Below are 15,053 nucleotides of genomic sequence, written 5' to 3'. Positions count from 1 at the left end.
ATACTAGGGGAATTAGGGGCAGCCCTAACCCTAATTGCCACGTGCTCCATCTACTTCTCTCTAGATCTGTTTCTCCTCTAGTCTAGTTCGGCAGTGCTTAGGCGAAGCCCTGCTGGATTAGTTCACCACCACAACCACGCCATCATGCTGGAGAGCTCATCTACCTCTCCGCCCCTCTTGCTGGACCAAGAAAGGCGGGGATCGTCATCGAGCTGTATGTGTGCTGAATGCGGAGGTGCCGTCTGTTCGGCACTAGATCGGGATGGATCGTGATGGGATCGCGGGACGGATCGTGATGGGATCGCGGGACGGGTCGCGATTTGGATCGCAAAGAAGTTCCACTACATCAACCGCATTATATATGCTTCCGCTTAGCGATCTACAAGGGTATGTAGATTCACTCTCCCCTCTCGTATATGATCATCACCATGGATAGGTATTGCGTGCGCGTAGGAAAATTTGTGTTTCCCATGCGACGTTCCCCAACAGTGGCATCATGAGCTAGGTTCATGCGTAGATGATATCTCGAGTAGAACACAAAATAGTTTGTGGGTTTTGATGTTCAATTTGTTGCCCTCCTTAGTCTTTTCTTGATTCGGTGGTATTGTTGGATTGAAGCGGCCCGGACCAACATTACTCGTACTCTTACGAGAGACCGGTTTCATCGACTAACATGCAAATTTTTGCATAAAGATGACTGGCGGGTGCCCGTTTCTTCAACTTTAGTTGAATCGGATTTGACCGAGGCGGTCATTAGAGAAGGTTAAATAGAAACTTGCATATCACCGTTGTGGTTTTGCGTAAGTAAGATGTGATCATACTAGATACCCATAGCAGCCACGTAAAACATGCAACAACAAATTAGAGGACGTCTAACTTGATTTTGCAGGGTATGCATGTGATGTGATATGGCCAAAGACATGATATGATATATTGGATGTATGAGATGATCATGTTGTAATAGTTAAATATCGACTTGCACGTTGATGCTACGGCAACCGGCATGAGCCATAAGGTTGTGTTTAAATTTATTTTGCGCTTGCAAATGCTCTTGCTATATTGCTAGGCAATAGCTTTAGTAGTAACAACATAGATAGCGCAACAACCTCGATGGCAGCACGATGATGGAGATCATGGTGTGGTGCCGGTGACGATGGAGATCATGCTGGTGCTTTGGTGATGGAGATCAGGAAGCACAACTTCATGGCCATATCATGTCACTTTTGATTTGCATGTGATGTTAATACTTTTATGCACCTTATTTTGCTTAGGCCGACGGTAGCATTATAAGGTGATCCCTCACTAAAATTTCAAGAGAAAATTGTGTTCTCCCCGACTGTGCACCATTGCGACAGTTCGTTGTTTCGAGACACCACGTGATGATCGGGTTTGATAGACTCAACGTTCACATACAACGAGTGCAAAACAGTTGCAACACGAAACACTCGGGTTAAACTTGACGAGCTTAGCATGTACATACATGGCCTCAGAACACAAGAGACCGAAAGGTCAAGCATGAATCATATAGTTGATATGATCGACATGGAGATGTTCACTGTCAAAGCTAAACTCAACTCACGTGATGATCGGAATTGAGTTAGTGAATTTGGATCATGCTACACTCAAATGACTAGAGGGATGTCTATTTGAGTGGGAGTTATTAAGTAATATGATTACTTGAACTCATTATCATGAACATAGTCAAAATGTTTTTGCAAATTATGTTGTAGCTTGCGATGTAGCTCTACTATTTTTGATATGTTCCTAGAGAAAACTTAGTTGAAAGATGATAGTAGCAATTATGCGGACTGGGTCCGTAAACTGAGGATTGCCCTCATTGCTGCACAGAAGGCTTATGTCCTTAATGCACCGCTCGGTGTGCTGAACCCCGAACGTCGTCTGTGGATGTTGCGAACATCTGACATACACGTTTTTATGACTACGTGATAGTTCAGTGCGTAAAGCTTAACGACTTAGAATTGAGGCGCCGAAGACATTTCGAACATCACAGAACATATGAGATGTTCCAAGAGATGAAATTGGGATTTCAGGCTCGTGCCCGTGTTGAGAGGTATGAGACCTCCGACAAGATTCGTTGTCTATACAGTAAGGGAGAAAAGCTCAATAGTTGATCACGTGCTTAGATTGTCTGAGTACTACAATCGCTTGAATCGAGTGGGAGTTGATCTTCCAGATAAGATAGTGATTGACATAGTTCTCCAAAGTCACTGCCACCAAGCTACAGAGCTTCGTGATGAACTATAATATATGAGGGATAGATATGATGGTCCTTGAGCTATTCGCGATGTTTGACGCCGCGAAACTAGAAATCAAGTAGGAGCATCAATTGGTGTTGGTTAGTAAAAGCACTAGTTTCAAGAAGAGCAAGGGCAAGAAGGTATACTTCATGAAATGGCAAACCAGTTGGTGCTCTAGTGAAGAAACCCAAGGTTCAGCCCAAACCCAAGACTAAGTGCTTCTATAATGAGGGAAAGGTCACTAAAGCGGAACTACCCTAGATACTTGGTAGATGAGAAGGCTAGCAAAGTCGACAAACGTATATTGGATATACATGATATTGATGTGTACTTTACTAGTACTCCTAGTAGCACCGGGGTATTAGATACCGGTTCGGTTGCTAAGTGTTACTAACTCGAAATAAAAGCTATGGAATAAACGAAGACTAGCTAAAGGCAAGGTGACGATGTGTGTTGGAAGTGTTTCCAAAGTTGATGTGATCACCGTCACACGCTCCTTCTACCATCGGGATTAGTGTTGAACCTAAATAAATGTTATTTGGTGTTTGCGTTGAGCATGAACATGATTACATCGTGTTTATTGCAATACAGTTATTTATTTAAAGAGAATAATGGTTATTCTGTTTGCTTGAATAAATACCTTCAATGGTTTATTGAATATCGATCGTAGTGATACACATGTTCATAACATTGTTGCCAAAAGATACAAAGTAGTAATGATAGTACCACTTACTTGTGGCACCGCCGCTTGAGTCGTATTGGTGTAGAATGCATGAAGAAGCTCCATACTGATGGATCTTTGGACTCACTCGTTTTTTAATCGTTTCAGACATGCGAACCATGCCTATTGGTGTAAATGCTTCAAGAAACTCCATGCAGATGTTTCGTTTGGACTCAATTGATTCTGAATCACTTGATACATGCAAATCATGGACAAGATGACCGAAGGCCTCGTTTTAAGTGAGATGGAACGAGCAAGTGACTTGTTGGAAATAATATATTTTGATGTATGCAGTCCAACGAGTTTTGAGGCACACAGTGGATATCGTTGTGTTCTTACTTCACGGATGATTTGAGTAGATACCAGTGTATTTGCTTGATGAAACACACATCTGAATTATTGAAAGGTTCAAGTAATTTCATAGTGAAGTTGAAGATCGTCATGACAAGAGGATAAAATGTCTACGATATGATCGTAGAGATGAATATCTGAGTTGCGAGTTTGGTACACATTTAAGACAATGTGGAAATTGTTTCACAACTAATGCCACCTGGAACACCATGGTGTGATGGTGTGTCTGAACGTCATAGCCGCGCCTTATTGGATATGGTGCATACTATGATGTCTCTTATCGAATTACCACTATCGTTTTGCTTAGGCATCAGAGACAACCACATTCACTTTAAATAGGGCACCACGTAATTTCGTTCAGATGAAACCATATGAACTATGGTTTGGAGAAACCTAAGCTGTGGTTTCTTAAAAGTTTGAGGCTGCGACGCTTATTTGAAAACGTTTCAGCGTGATAATCTCGAACCCAAAGCGAATAATTGCATCTTCATAGGACACCCAAACCAGTTGGGTACATCTCCTATCTCGGATCCGAAAGCAAAGTGTTTTTTTCTAGAAATGGGTCCTTTCTCGAGAAATAGTTTCTCTCGAAAGAATTGAGGGGGAGATCATGGAACTTGATTGAACCATCACTTCAACCAGTGTGTAGTAGGGCGCAGGAAGTTGTTCATGTGATGCCTACACCAATTGAAGTGGAAGCTGATGATAGTGATCATGAAGCTTTGAATCAAGTTACTACAAACCTCGTAGGTCGACAAGGTCACGTACTACTCCAGAGTGGTACGGTAACCCTGTCTTGGAGGTCATGTTGTTGGACAATAATGAACCTACAAGCTATGGAGAAGCGATGGTGGGCCTGGATTCCGATGAATGGTTGGATGCCATGAAATCCGAGGTAGGATCCATGTATGTAGACAAAGTATAGACTTTGGAAGAACTACTTGATGGTCGTAAGACTGTTAGGTACAAATGGATCTATTAAGAGGAAGACGGACGATGATGGTGAATGTCACCATCAAGAAAGCTTGACTTATCGCAAAGATGTTTCTGACAAGTTCAAAGAGTTGACTATGATGAGACTTTCTCACTCATAACGATGATAAAAGTCTGTTGGAATTATGTTAGTAACTGATGCATTATTTACGAAATGTTGCAGATAGGATGTCAAAACATTGTTTCCTCGACGGTTTCCTTGAGGAAAGGTTGTATGTGATAACCAGAAAGTTTTGTCGATCCTAAGGATACTAACAAGTATGCAAGCTCCAGCGATCCTTCTATGGACTGGAGCAAGCATATTGGAGTTGGAATATACGCTTTGATGAGATGATCAAAGATTTTGGGTTTATACAAGGTTTATGAGTAACTTGTATTTCCAAAGAAGTGAGTGGGAGAACTATAGAATTTCTGATTAGCATATGTGGTTGACATATTGATGATCGGAAATAATGTAGAATTTCTGGAAAGCATAAAAGGGTTGTGTGACAGCCCGAGACCGACTTTCTAGAATATTCCCCCCTTATTTCCGTTTCCGTCGTGTGATTAGTTTTATTTGTTGCATCGTCATTTAGTTTGCATCATCGCATCATTCATGGCATCATGTCAACTATGTTTTGTCGGTGTTGCTTATTGCTCCGTGTTGTTGCTTGTGAGTGCTTGTGAGTGTGGCGTTGTTCGTTGGCGTGACGAGAGTGGGTGCAACAGAGCCGCTTCAAACCCTGTTGCATCGAGGACGTAAACCTTCTCTCCTCTCTTATTCTATTTTTGTGGTGGCGTAAAAGATTTCAGTCTTAACCCCCCTTTTAAAAATTCGTCTTCTTTTAAAATGTCCTTTTATTAAATGTGGGGGCAACCCTTGGGTTTTTATTTTATTTCTCCTTTTGTTTTATTTTAAAACCGTCTCATTTTATTTTCTCTTTTAAAGAGCTTTTATTTTATTCTTTAAATAAAATAGGTTTCTTTTATTCTTTAAAAAAGGTTTTTTTATTCGTTTAAAAATGCCCAACAATTTCTTATAGTTGGGGTGTGGTTTTTAAAGGGGCCAAAAGTATTTTCCTATCTTGTTGAATCCTTTTATTTTTATTTTTTTGTGTGTGTTTCTCTGTTTTAAAAAAAGGGATAAAACCCCAATAGGGGGAGGGAGCAGGCCCAGCCGAGCTGGCCCAAGGCCCAGCTCCCCCCCTGCCCTAGCGCCCAGGATCCCTCTCGCGGCTCCCCTCGCGCCGTCTTCCCCTTGCGCCTCCTTCCTCCCAATCCCCTCGAGCCTCTCGTCTCCTCCCTCTGACGCAGCTCCCTCCTCCTCGATCCCCTCCAGGCCCCTCGTCCCAAGCGAGCTGCCCCGCGCCCCGCCATGGTCGCCGACGCCTTGGCCTCCTCGCCGCCTCCAGCTGCCGCGCGCGCCCTCGGCCCAGGTCGCTGCCATGCTCCCTGCCATGGCCAACCTCGTCCATCCCCGTGCGCCAAGATCCCAGTCGGCCTGAGGATCCCCGCCGTGCTCATGGACGCCACCGGCTTGCTGCGCCGCCAGAGCTGGCTCGCCCCCGACCCCCTCCGCCTCCCCGTGCCCCGCACCCGGACCTCGCCGTGTTGCCATGGCCGGCCTCCTCCTCCCCATGGAGCCGAGCTACTCCTGCTCGCGGTGCGCCTCCCCAACCTCCTCCGCCGGTGCACGCCCCTGCTGCCGTCGTCGCCGTGCCGCTGGCCATGCCGCTGCCTGCCTCGCTGTGTCGTTGCTGTCCTCCGTGTTCCCTTGCCGAGCTGCTAGCTTAGCTGTTGTTGTCGCTGTTGATTCCGTTGCTTACTACTGCCTGTAGTTTTTGCTGCTGTAGTGTAGATGTAGCTCTTGCTGTTGCGTAGGGCTGTTGCTGCTGCTTGGAGTTGCTCTAGCTGTTGCTGTCAGATGCAATTGTTGTGCTGCTCCTGCTGCCGATGCTCTTACCTGCCCTGGTGCTGTAGCTGATGCCTTGCTAGTTGCCTGCCAGCTGCTGCTCTTGTTTGCTTGTCTTAGCTGTGCTGTTGCTCTTGCCGTGCCTTGCTGCCAGCTAGCTAGCTAATGCTTGCTCGCTGCCTGCCCTGCTTTGCTGCTAGTGCTAGTTGGTAGGCCGATGTAGATAGCTTGCTGCCAGATAGCTAGTTGCTGTAGTTGTTGCTGGCTGCTGCTTGTCGTCGATGGCGCTAGGTTGCTGTCGCATTGTTGTTTGCTATCGCTGGTTATGCCACGAAGTTCGCAAGTGCCCTCCCCTACTTCATGGAACCGACGTGACCCGAGTACCACGGCGACAACTACGTCCTCGACGACCCCCGAAACGTGTTCGACTACCGATGTGAAGACCGTGATCCGACGCCAAAGACCTGGCTACCGACGCCGAGCGAACGACTACCGTTGACGAGACCATGTACAACTACTTCCATGACTTCCACGACGTCCTCTATGATCCGACCCGCCCGAACGCACGCGTCGAAGGTATACCGTTGGAACGTGTCGTGTACTGAACGCATATGATGTATGAGATGTATTGTATGTTTGCGTCAGATATGTTTGCCCATTGCACGTTGTCTTCTTTTCGTCGTGCCCCCGACACATGGGAACCCGGTAGCGGAATCACCCCATCTTTATTTAGCGTTTTCGCACACGCTCCCTATACGTTGGCACGATATCTCGACGAGTTATCGGGATAGGAACGTTGACGTGTTGTCATTTTCGTTTTGCCGCCATGGTTCCCCTTCGCTCGCCGTGGCGACACTTGTTTCTTTATCTTCTTTCCCGTGATGTTTGAACTTGCATGCATGTCACGTTCATGGCATAATTATCTTGTGTTGCATGTTTCTTGTGACGTAGCTCCGATCTATGCTCCGCGTGTTAACCAACTAGGATGACACGTAGGATCATCGCTTCACCCCCTTGCCATGTTAACAACAATTTCATATTGCCGTGTAAATAATCGGGAGTGAATTAAATAATTAATCGTGGAGTTTCGTCGATGTTTACCCCGTTGCATATCGAGCTTCACTTAATGTGTGAGGTGAATTGCCATGCCATGCCTTGCATTATTGAACTAATCATGCATCATATTAGGTTGTACTTCATGTGGTGCATTTGCCGTGGTGAATATCTGTGTTGATGCTTGTTTCCGGTTTGCTCCGTCTCGATAGAGTTCCGCAAGCGTGTCGGAATGTGAGGACCCGTTCGACTACGTTGGTTCGTCTGCTTCTCGGAGTTGTTCTTCTTCCAAGCGGGATCTCAGGCAAGATGACTATTTCCCCAGATACCGTTATTATCATTGTCATGCTAGTTTATCGCTTCTATCGATTATGTCTCGTTGCCTACCACATGTTATATATGAGCCTCTCAAAAATGCCATGAAACCTTCAACCTGTTCGACCTAGCAAACCACTGATTGGCTATGTTACCGCTTGCTTATCCATGTTGTTGGCGTTGCTAGTTGCAGGTGGAGTTGCTTCCATGTGATAACATGGGTTCCTTGTCATATCACCATATTAATGCTATTTAATTCAATGCACCTATATACTTGGTAAAAGGTGGAAGGCTCGGCCTTTCTAGCCTGGTGTTTTGTTCCACCTTTGCCCCTTAGTTTCGGCTACCGGTGTTATGTTTCATAATTGAGCGCTCCAAACATGATCGGGGTTGTTATGGGGACCCCCTTGATAATTTGTTTTAGATTAAAGCTGGTCTGGCAAGGCCCAACTTTGGTACTACATTTGCCTAATAACTAATGAACTGCATAGGGAGTAATTAACCCGAGGAAATTTAATCAACCCCCGGGCCAGTGCTCCTCATGAGTGTTGGTCCAAAATGGACAGATTGCGGGGCCACCACGGGGCAACTCGAGGTTTGATACCTGTAGGCTTTTCCATCCGTTGTGTCCTGAGAACGAGATACGCGGCTCCTATCGGGATCGTCGACACGTCGGGCGGCCTTGCTGGATTAGTTTTACCTTTGACAGAATATCTTGTGCATCGGGACACTTGTGATGCTTTGGGTAATCTGAGAGTTGAGGTTTTCCACTAGGGAATCCGACGAGATCGCGAGCTTCGTGATTGAAGATTACTATGCGGCTTGTGGTAATTTGTGATGAACTAGTTGGAGCACCCCTGCAGGGTTAAATCTTTTCGGAAAGCCGTGCCCGCAGTTATGTGGCAACGTGGAAACTTTGTTTAACACTGGTTCTAGATAACTTGAAATTAACTTAATTAAAATATGCCAACTGTGTGCGTTACCGTGACTGTCTCTTTCGTGAGTTCCTTCTCCGATCGAGGACATGGTGGGGTTATGACTGACGTAGGTAGGTGTTCAGGATCATTCATTTGATCATCAGTAGTTCACGTTCGTTATGCATAGATCTTCCCCCTCTTATTTCTTGTACTCGTAAGCTAGCCACCATATATATATGCTTAGCTGCTGCTGCAACCTCACCACTTAACCTTACCTCACCCATTAAGCTTTGCTAGTCTTGATACCTTTGGAAATGAGATTGTTGAGTCCCTTGTGGCTCACAGATTACTACAACACCAGTTGCAGGTACAGGTAAAGGTTACTGGACGCGAGCGCGTTGATTGTTCATTTGGAGTTGATTCTTCTTCTTCTTCTTCATCGATCTAGGATGGGTTCCAGGCCGGCAACTTGGGATAGCAAGGATGGACGTCGTTCTTATTTTCTCGTTTGTTTTCGTCCGTAGTCGGACCCTGCTCTTACTCTTGATGTTGATGTATTGTACTGCTGTGACTCTGATGTAGCTTGTGGCGAGTGTAAGCCAATTCTATATATAAATCTCTTCTTTTCAGTACATGTACTTGTAACGATATCCATTCTTGCGACACGACGAGGTGCGCTTCTATCCCTGACGAGGCCCTCGTGCCAAATTGAGGATAGGGTCGCATCTTGGGCATGACAGGTTGTTTGAAATGAGTTTTTCGAAGAAAAAACCTGGATTGAGCTACTTGAATATTGAGCATCAAGATCTATAGAGATAGATCAAAACGCTTAATAGAACTTTCAAATGAATACATACCGTGACAAGGTTTTAAAGGAGTTCAAAATAGATCGATCAAAGAAAGAGTTCTTGGCTGTGTTATAAGGTGTCAGTATTGAGTAAGACTCAAAACCCGACCACGGAAGAAGAAAGAGAAAGTACGAAGGTTGTCCCCTATGCCTTAGTCGTAGTCTCTAAAGTATGCCATGCTATGTACCGCACATGATGTGTGCCTTGCCATGAGTCTGTCAAGGGGTACAAAGAGTGATCAAGGATTGAATCACTGGACAACAGTCAAACTTATCCTTAGTAAGTAGTGGACTAAGGATTTTTTCTCGATTCTGGAGGTGATTAAAGAGTTCGTCGTAAAGGGTTACGTCGATGCAAGCTTTGACACTAATCCAAATAACTCTGAGTAGTAAACCGGATTCGTATAGTGGAGTAGTCATTTGGAATTGTTCCAAATGGCGCGTGGTAGTAGCATCTATAGGATGACATAGAGATTTGTAAAGTACACATAGATCTGAAAGGTTCACACCTGTTGACTAAAAACCTCGCTCACAAGCAAGACATGATCGAACCCCCGAACTGTATGGGTGTTAGATTCATTACAATCACACAGTGATGTGAACTAGATTATTGACTCTAGTGCAAGTGGGAGACTGTTAGAAATATGCCCCATAGGCAATAATAAATTGGTTATTATTATATTTCCTTGTTCAGGATAATTGTTTATTATCCATGCTAGAATTGTATTGATTGGAAACTCAAATACATGCGTGGGTACATAGACAACGAACTGTCCGTAGTGAGCCTCTAGTTGACTAGCTTGTTGATCAAAGATGCTCAAGGTTTCCTGGCCATAGACAAGTGTTGTCACTTGATAACAGGATCACATCATTAGTAGAATGATGTGATGGACAAGACCCAAACTATAAATTTAGCATTTGATCATGTCTGTTTATTGCTACTGTTTTTTGCATGTCAATGTATCTGTTCCCATGACCATGAGATCATGCAACTCTCGGACACCGGAGGAATACCTTGTGTGTATCAAACGTCGTAGAGTTATTTTGTGACTATAAAGGTGTTCTACATGTATCTCCAAAGGTGTCTGTTGGGTTGGCATGGATCAAGACTGGGATTTGTCACTCCGTGTGACGGAGAGGTATCACGGGGCCCACTCGGTAATACAACATCACAACAAGCCTTGCAAGCAATGTGACCAAGGAGTTAGTCACGGGATCTTGTATTACGAAACAAATAAAGAGACTTGCCGGTAACGAGATTGAACTAGGTATGGAGATACCGACGATCGAATCTCCGGCAAGTAACATACCGAAGGACAAAGGGAACATCATACAGGATTAACTTAATCTTTGACATAGAGATTCAACCCATAGAGATCTTCATCGACTATGTAGGAGCCAATATGGACATCCATGTCCCGCTATTGGTTATTGACCGGGGAGTGTCTTAGATCAAGGCTGCATAGTTCTCGAACCCGCAGGGTCTGCACACTTAAGGTTCGGTGACATTTTCGATATAGTTGAGTTATATGTGTTGGTAACTGAAGGTTGTTCGGAGTTCCGGATGCCATGTTGTATGTTACGAGGATCTCCAGAATGGTCCGAAGGTATAGATTGATATATAGGAAGTCCTGATTTGGTCACCGGAAAAGTTTCGGGCTCCTCGGTAATGTACCGGGAGTGCCGGGAGGGTACGAGGGACCATCGGGAGGGTTGTTACGCCCCGAGGGGCCTCATGGGATGTGGGAGGAGATAAACCTTCAACTAATGGGCTTGCCTAAGCCCCCACTAAGGCCTGTGAGGTTTGAGAAGGAAAAAACCCAAAGGTGGAAGAGGAGGAAAGGGTTTCCAAGTGGAGATGAGGAATCCTACTCCTAGTTGGACTAGAGTAGGACTCCTCCACCTCCAATTTTGGCCAAACCTTGAGGGTTTGAGGCTGCCTCCTCCCCTCCCTCCCTTCTATATATACTAGAGGAATTAGAGGCAGCCCTAACCCTAATTGCAAGGTGCTCCCTCTACTTCTCTCTAGACCTGTTTCTCCTCTAGTCTAGTTCGACGGTGCTTAGGCGAAGCCCTGCTGGATTAGTTCACCACCACCACCACCACGCCGCCGTGCTGGAGAACTCATATACCTCTCCTCTCCTCTTGCTGGATCAAGAAAGGCGGGGATCTTCATGGAGCTGTACATGTGCTGAACGCGGAGGTGTCGTCCGTTTGGCACTAGATCAGGATGGATCGTGATGGGATCGCAGGACGGATCGTGATGAGATCGCGGGTCGGGCCACGATTTGGATTGCAAATATGTTCCACTACATCAACCATGTTATATACACTTCCTCTTAGCGATCTACAAGGGTATGTCGATTCACTCTCCCCTCTCATAGATGATCATCACCAGTGGTGGAGCCATACCATTTTTGCAGCCTGGGCAAGGTATGAGAGCTGCAAGGTTTAGCTAAAATTTCCCACAAAAACTCACCGTAAGACACACAATCTTTAATAAAATCAATGAAGCATTGGCTGGTGGAGCCCGGACAACTGCCCAGGCTAGCCGGGCGTTGGCTCCGCCACTGATCATCACCATGGATAGGTATTGTGTGCGCGTAGGAAAATTTGTGTTTCCCATGCGACGTTCCCCAACACATCTCCCTAAACTTAAATTGAATATCCCTACATTTGATGGTTGATATGTTCCTTATATATATCTTACTTGGGAGTTAGAATCAGAGCAACGTTTTACATGCTTACAATTTCCTGAGGATAAATGTGATGCCGTTGTTGTTTGTTCATTCACTAGTTTTGCTTGTGTTTGGTGGTGTGAACATTGTCGAATACATCATACTAATATTTCAACTGATTGGGCTGCTTTGAAAACTGCTATCAGTACTCGTTGGGTTCTACCATACTATCAACGTGAATTACTTCAAAAATTGCAGTGTTTAAGACAAGGAATTTTTTTTGTAGAAGAATATTATCAGGAATTACAAACTGGCACGATTAGATGTGGTATTGTTGAGGACAATGAAGCTATGCTTGCACATTTTATGGGTGGATTAAATAGAGATATTCAGACTATTCTTGAATATAAGGATTATAACACTATCACTTGTTTATTCCATCTTGCTTGCAAAGCTGAATGTGAAGTGCAGGATCGACCGGCATTGGCAAGAACTAATTTTTCAGCAGGTCGCACTTCCTCATGGATGCCACGGACCTCATCTACTTCCACACGTCCTCCTGCATTAACACCGCCTACTTCAGCCACCAACTCCAATAGAGATACCAGGAAACAGGTCCCTGTCCCACCCTCCACCAAGAGCACACCTTCCGGTCCAGCATAGACCTCTTCTTCACCCATGGTATCCAGAGGGCAAACACATGAGGTTATCTGTCGTCGTTCCAAGGGCGGGGATCATTATGAGAGAGAGTGCCCATCCAAGCGTGTGATGATTGTTACTAAGGATGGTGGATATGACTCCGCTAGTGATTATGACGAGGAGACTCTGGCTCTTATTGCAAGTGAAGAGCAGGGTGTAGATGATACTGAACAAGAGACACAATACATGGCTGCTGACTACGCTGACAGGTATGAAAGCTTAGTTGCTCAACTTGTTTTAAGTGTGCAAGTAACACAGACTGAGCAAAATCAGAGGCACAACTTTTTCCATACAAAGGGAGTTGTGAATGAACGTTCTCTTCATGTAATCATCAATGGAGGGACTGGCAACAACTTACCTAGCATGGAGACGTTGGAGAATTTGTCTCTCACCACGAGACCACATCCTCATCCTTATTACATCCAGTGGTTCAACAACAGTGGCAAGGTTAAGGTAACACCGTACTGTTCGTGTGCATTTTAGCATTGCTACATATTTTGATTTTTTTCATTGTGATGTGCTATCCATGCAAGCATGCTCCATTTTACTTGGTAGACCATGGAAATTTGATAAAAAATATGTACGCCATGGTAGGACAAATCAATATACTCCTGTTCATAAGGATCAAAACATAACATTGCTTCCTATTTCTCCTGAACATATTATGAAAGATGACATTGCTAGAGCTAGTAAAGCAAAACAGGACCTACATAAGAGTGAAAATCAGATTTTAGCAAAGGAATTTGAGCAACACAATAAGGCTAATAAACCATCATCTATTGTTGCATCTCAAATAAAACTGAAGAGTGGTTGTTTACTTGCCACTAAATCTGATATTACTGATTTGAATGTTACTACATCTTTTTACTGTGCTTTCGTATGGAAAGAGGTATTATTTTCATTTGAGGACATGCCTCCCTCTTTGTCTCCTGCTGTGATTAACATATTGGAGGAGTTCATTGACATCTTTCCACAAGATGTGCCACCGGGATTACCACCTCTTAGAGGGATTGAGCATCAAATTGACTTAATTCCTGGTGCATCGCTACCCAACCGTGCACCATACCGCACCAATCCAGAGGAGACGAAGGAGATTATGCATCAAGTACAGGAGCTGCTCAACAAAGGTTATATACGCGAATCTCTTGGTCCTTGTGTTGTTCCTATTATTCTAATGCCGAAAAAGGATGGTACATCGTGTATGTGTGTTGATTGTAGAGGCATTAATAATATTACTGTTTGTTATCATCTTCCTATTCCTAGGCTAGATGCTATGCTTAATGAATTAAGTGTCTCTACAATTTTCTCCAAAGTTGATTAGTGTAGTGGATATACCAACAAATTCGCATGAAATTGGGAGATGAATGGAAAACAACATTTAAAACTAAGTTTGGATTATATGAGTGGTTAGTTATGCCTTTTGGGTTAACTAATGCACCTAGCACTTTCATGAGATTAATGAATGAGGTTTTACGTGCTTTCATTGGACGATTTGTGGTAGTCTACTTTGATGATATACTGATTTATAGTAGATCTTTGGAGGAACACTTGGATCATTTGAGTGATGATTTTATTGCTCTACGTGATGCACGTTTGTTTGGTAACCTTGGGAAGTGCACCTTTTGCACCGACCGAGTATCTTTTCTTGGCTATGTTGTTACTCCACAAGGAACAGAAGTTGATAAAGCCAAGATTGAAGCTATTGAGAGTAGGCCGCAACCCAAAATGGTCACACAAGTGAGGAGTTTTCTTGGACTCGCCAGGTTTTATAGGTGTTTTGCGAGAGATTTCACCACCATTGTTGCACCTCTCAATGAGCTTACAAAGAAGGATGTGCCTTATGCTTGGGGTACCGCACATGAAGAAGCCTTCACGGTTTTGAAAGATAAGTTAACACATGCTCCTTTACTCCAACTTCCTGATCTTAATAAGACTTTCGAGCTTGAATGTGATCCTAGTGGAATTGGATTAGGAGGTGTGTTATTACAAGATGGTAAACCTATTGCATACTTTTCTGAAAAATTGAGTGGGCCTAGTCTGAATTACTCTACTTATGATAAGGAATTATACGCTCTTGTTCGGACTTTGGAAACGTGGCAACATTATTTATTGCCCAAAGAATTTGTCATACATTTTGATCATGAATCATTGAAACATATTAAAAGTCAAGCAAAACTAAACCGTAGACATGCTAAATGGGTTGAATTCATTGAGACTTTCCCATACGTCATTAAACACAAGAAGGGTAAAGAAAATGTTATTTCTCATGCATTGTCTCGTCGTTATACTATGCTTTCACAACTTGACTTTAAAATGTTTGGTTTGGAGAC

The sequence above is a fragment of the Hordeum vulgare genome, chromosome 6H (assembly GCF_904849725.1).
Source record: "Hordeum vulgare subsp. vulgare chromosome 6H, MorexV3_pseudomolecules_assembly, whole genome shotgun sequence".
NCBI lineage: Eukaryota > Viridiplantae > Streptophyta > Magnoliopsida > Poales > Poaceae > Hordeum > Hordeum vulgare.
Note: the sequence above shows the minus strand (reverse complement) of the source record.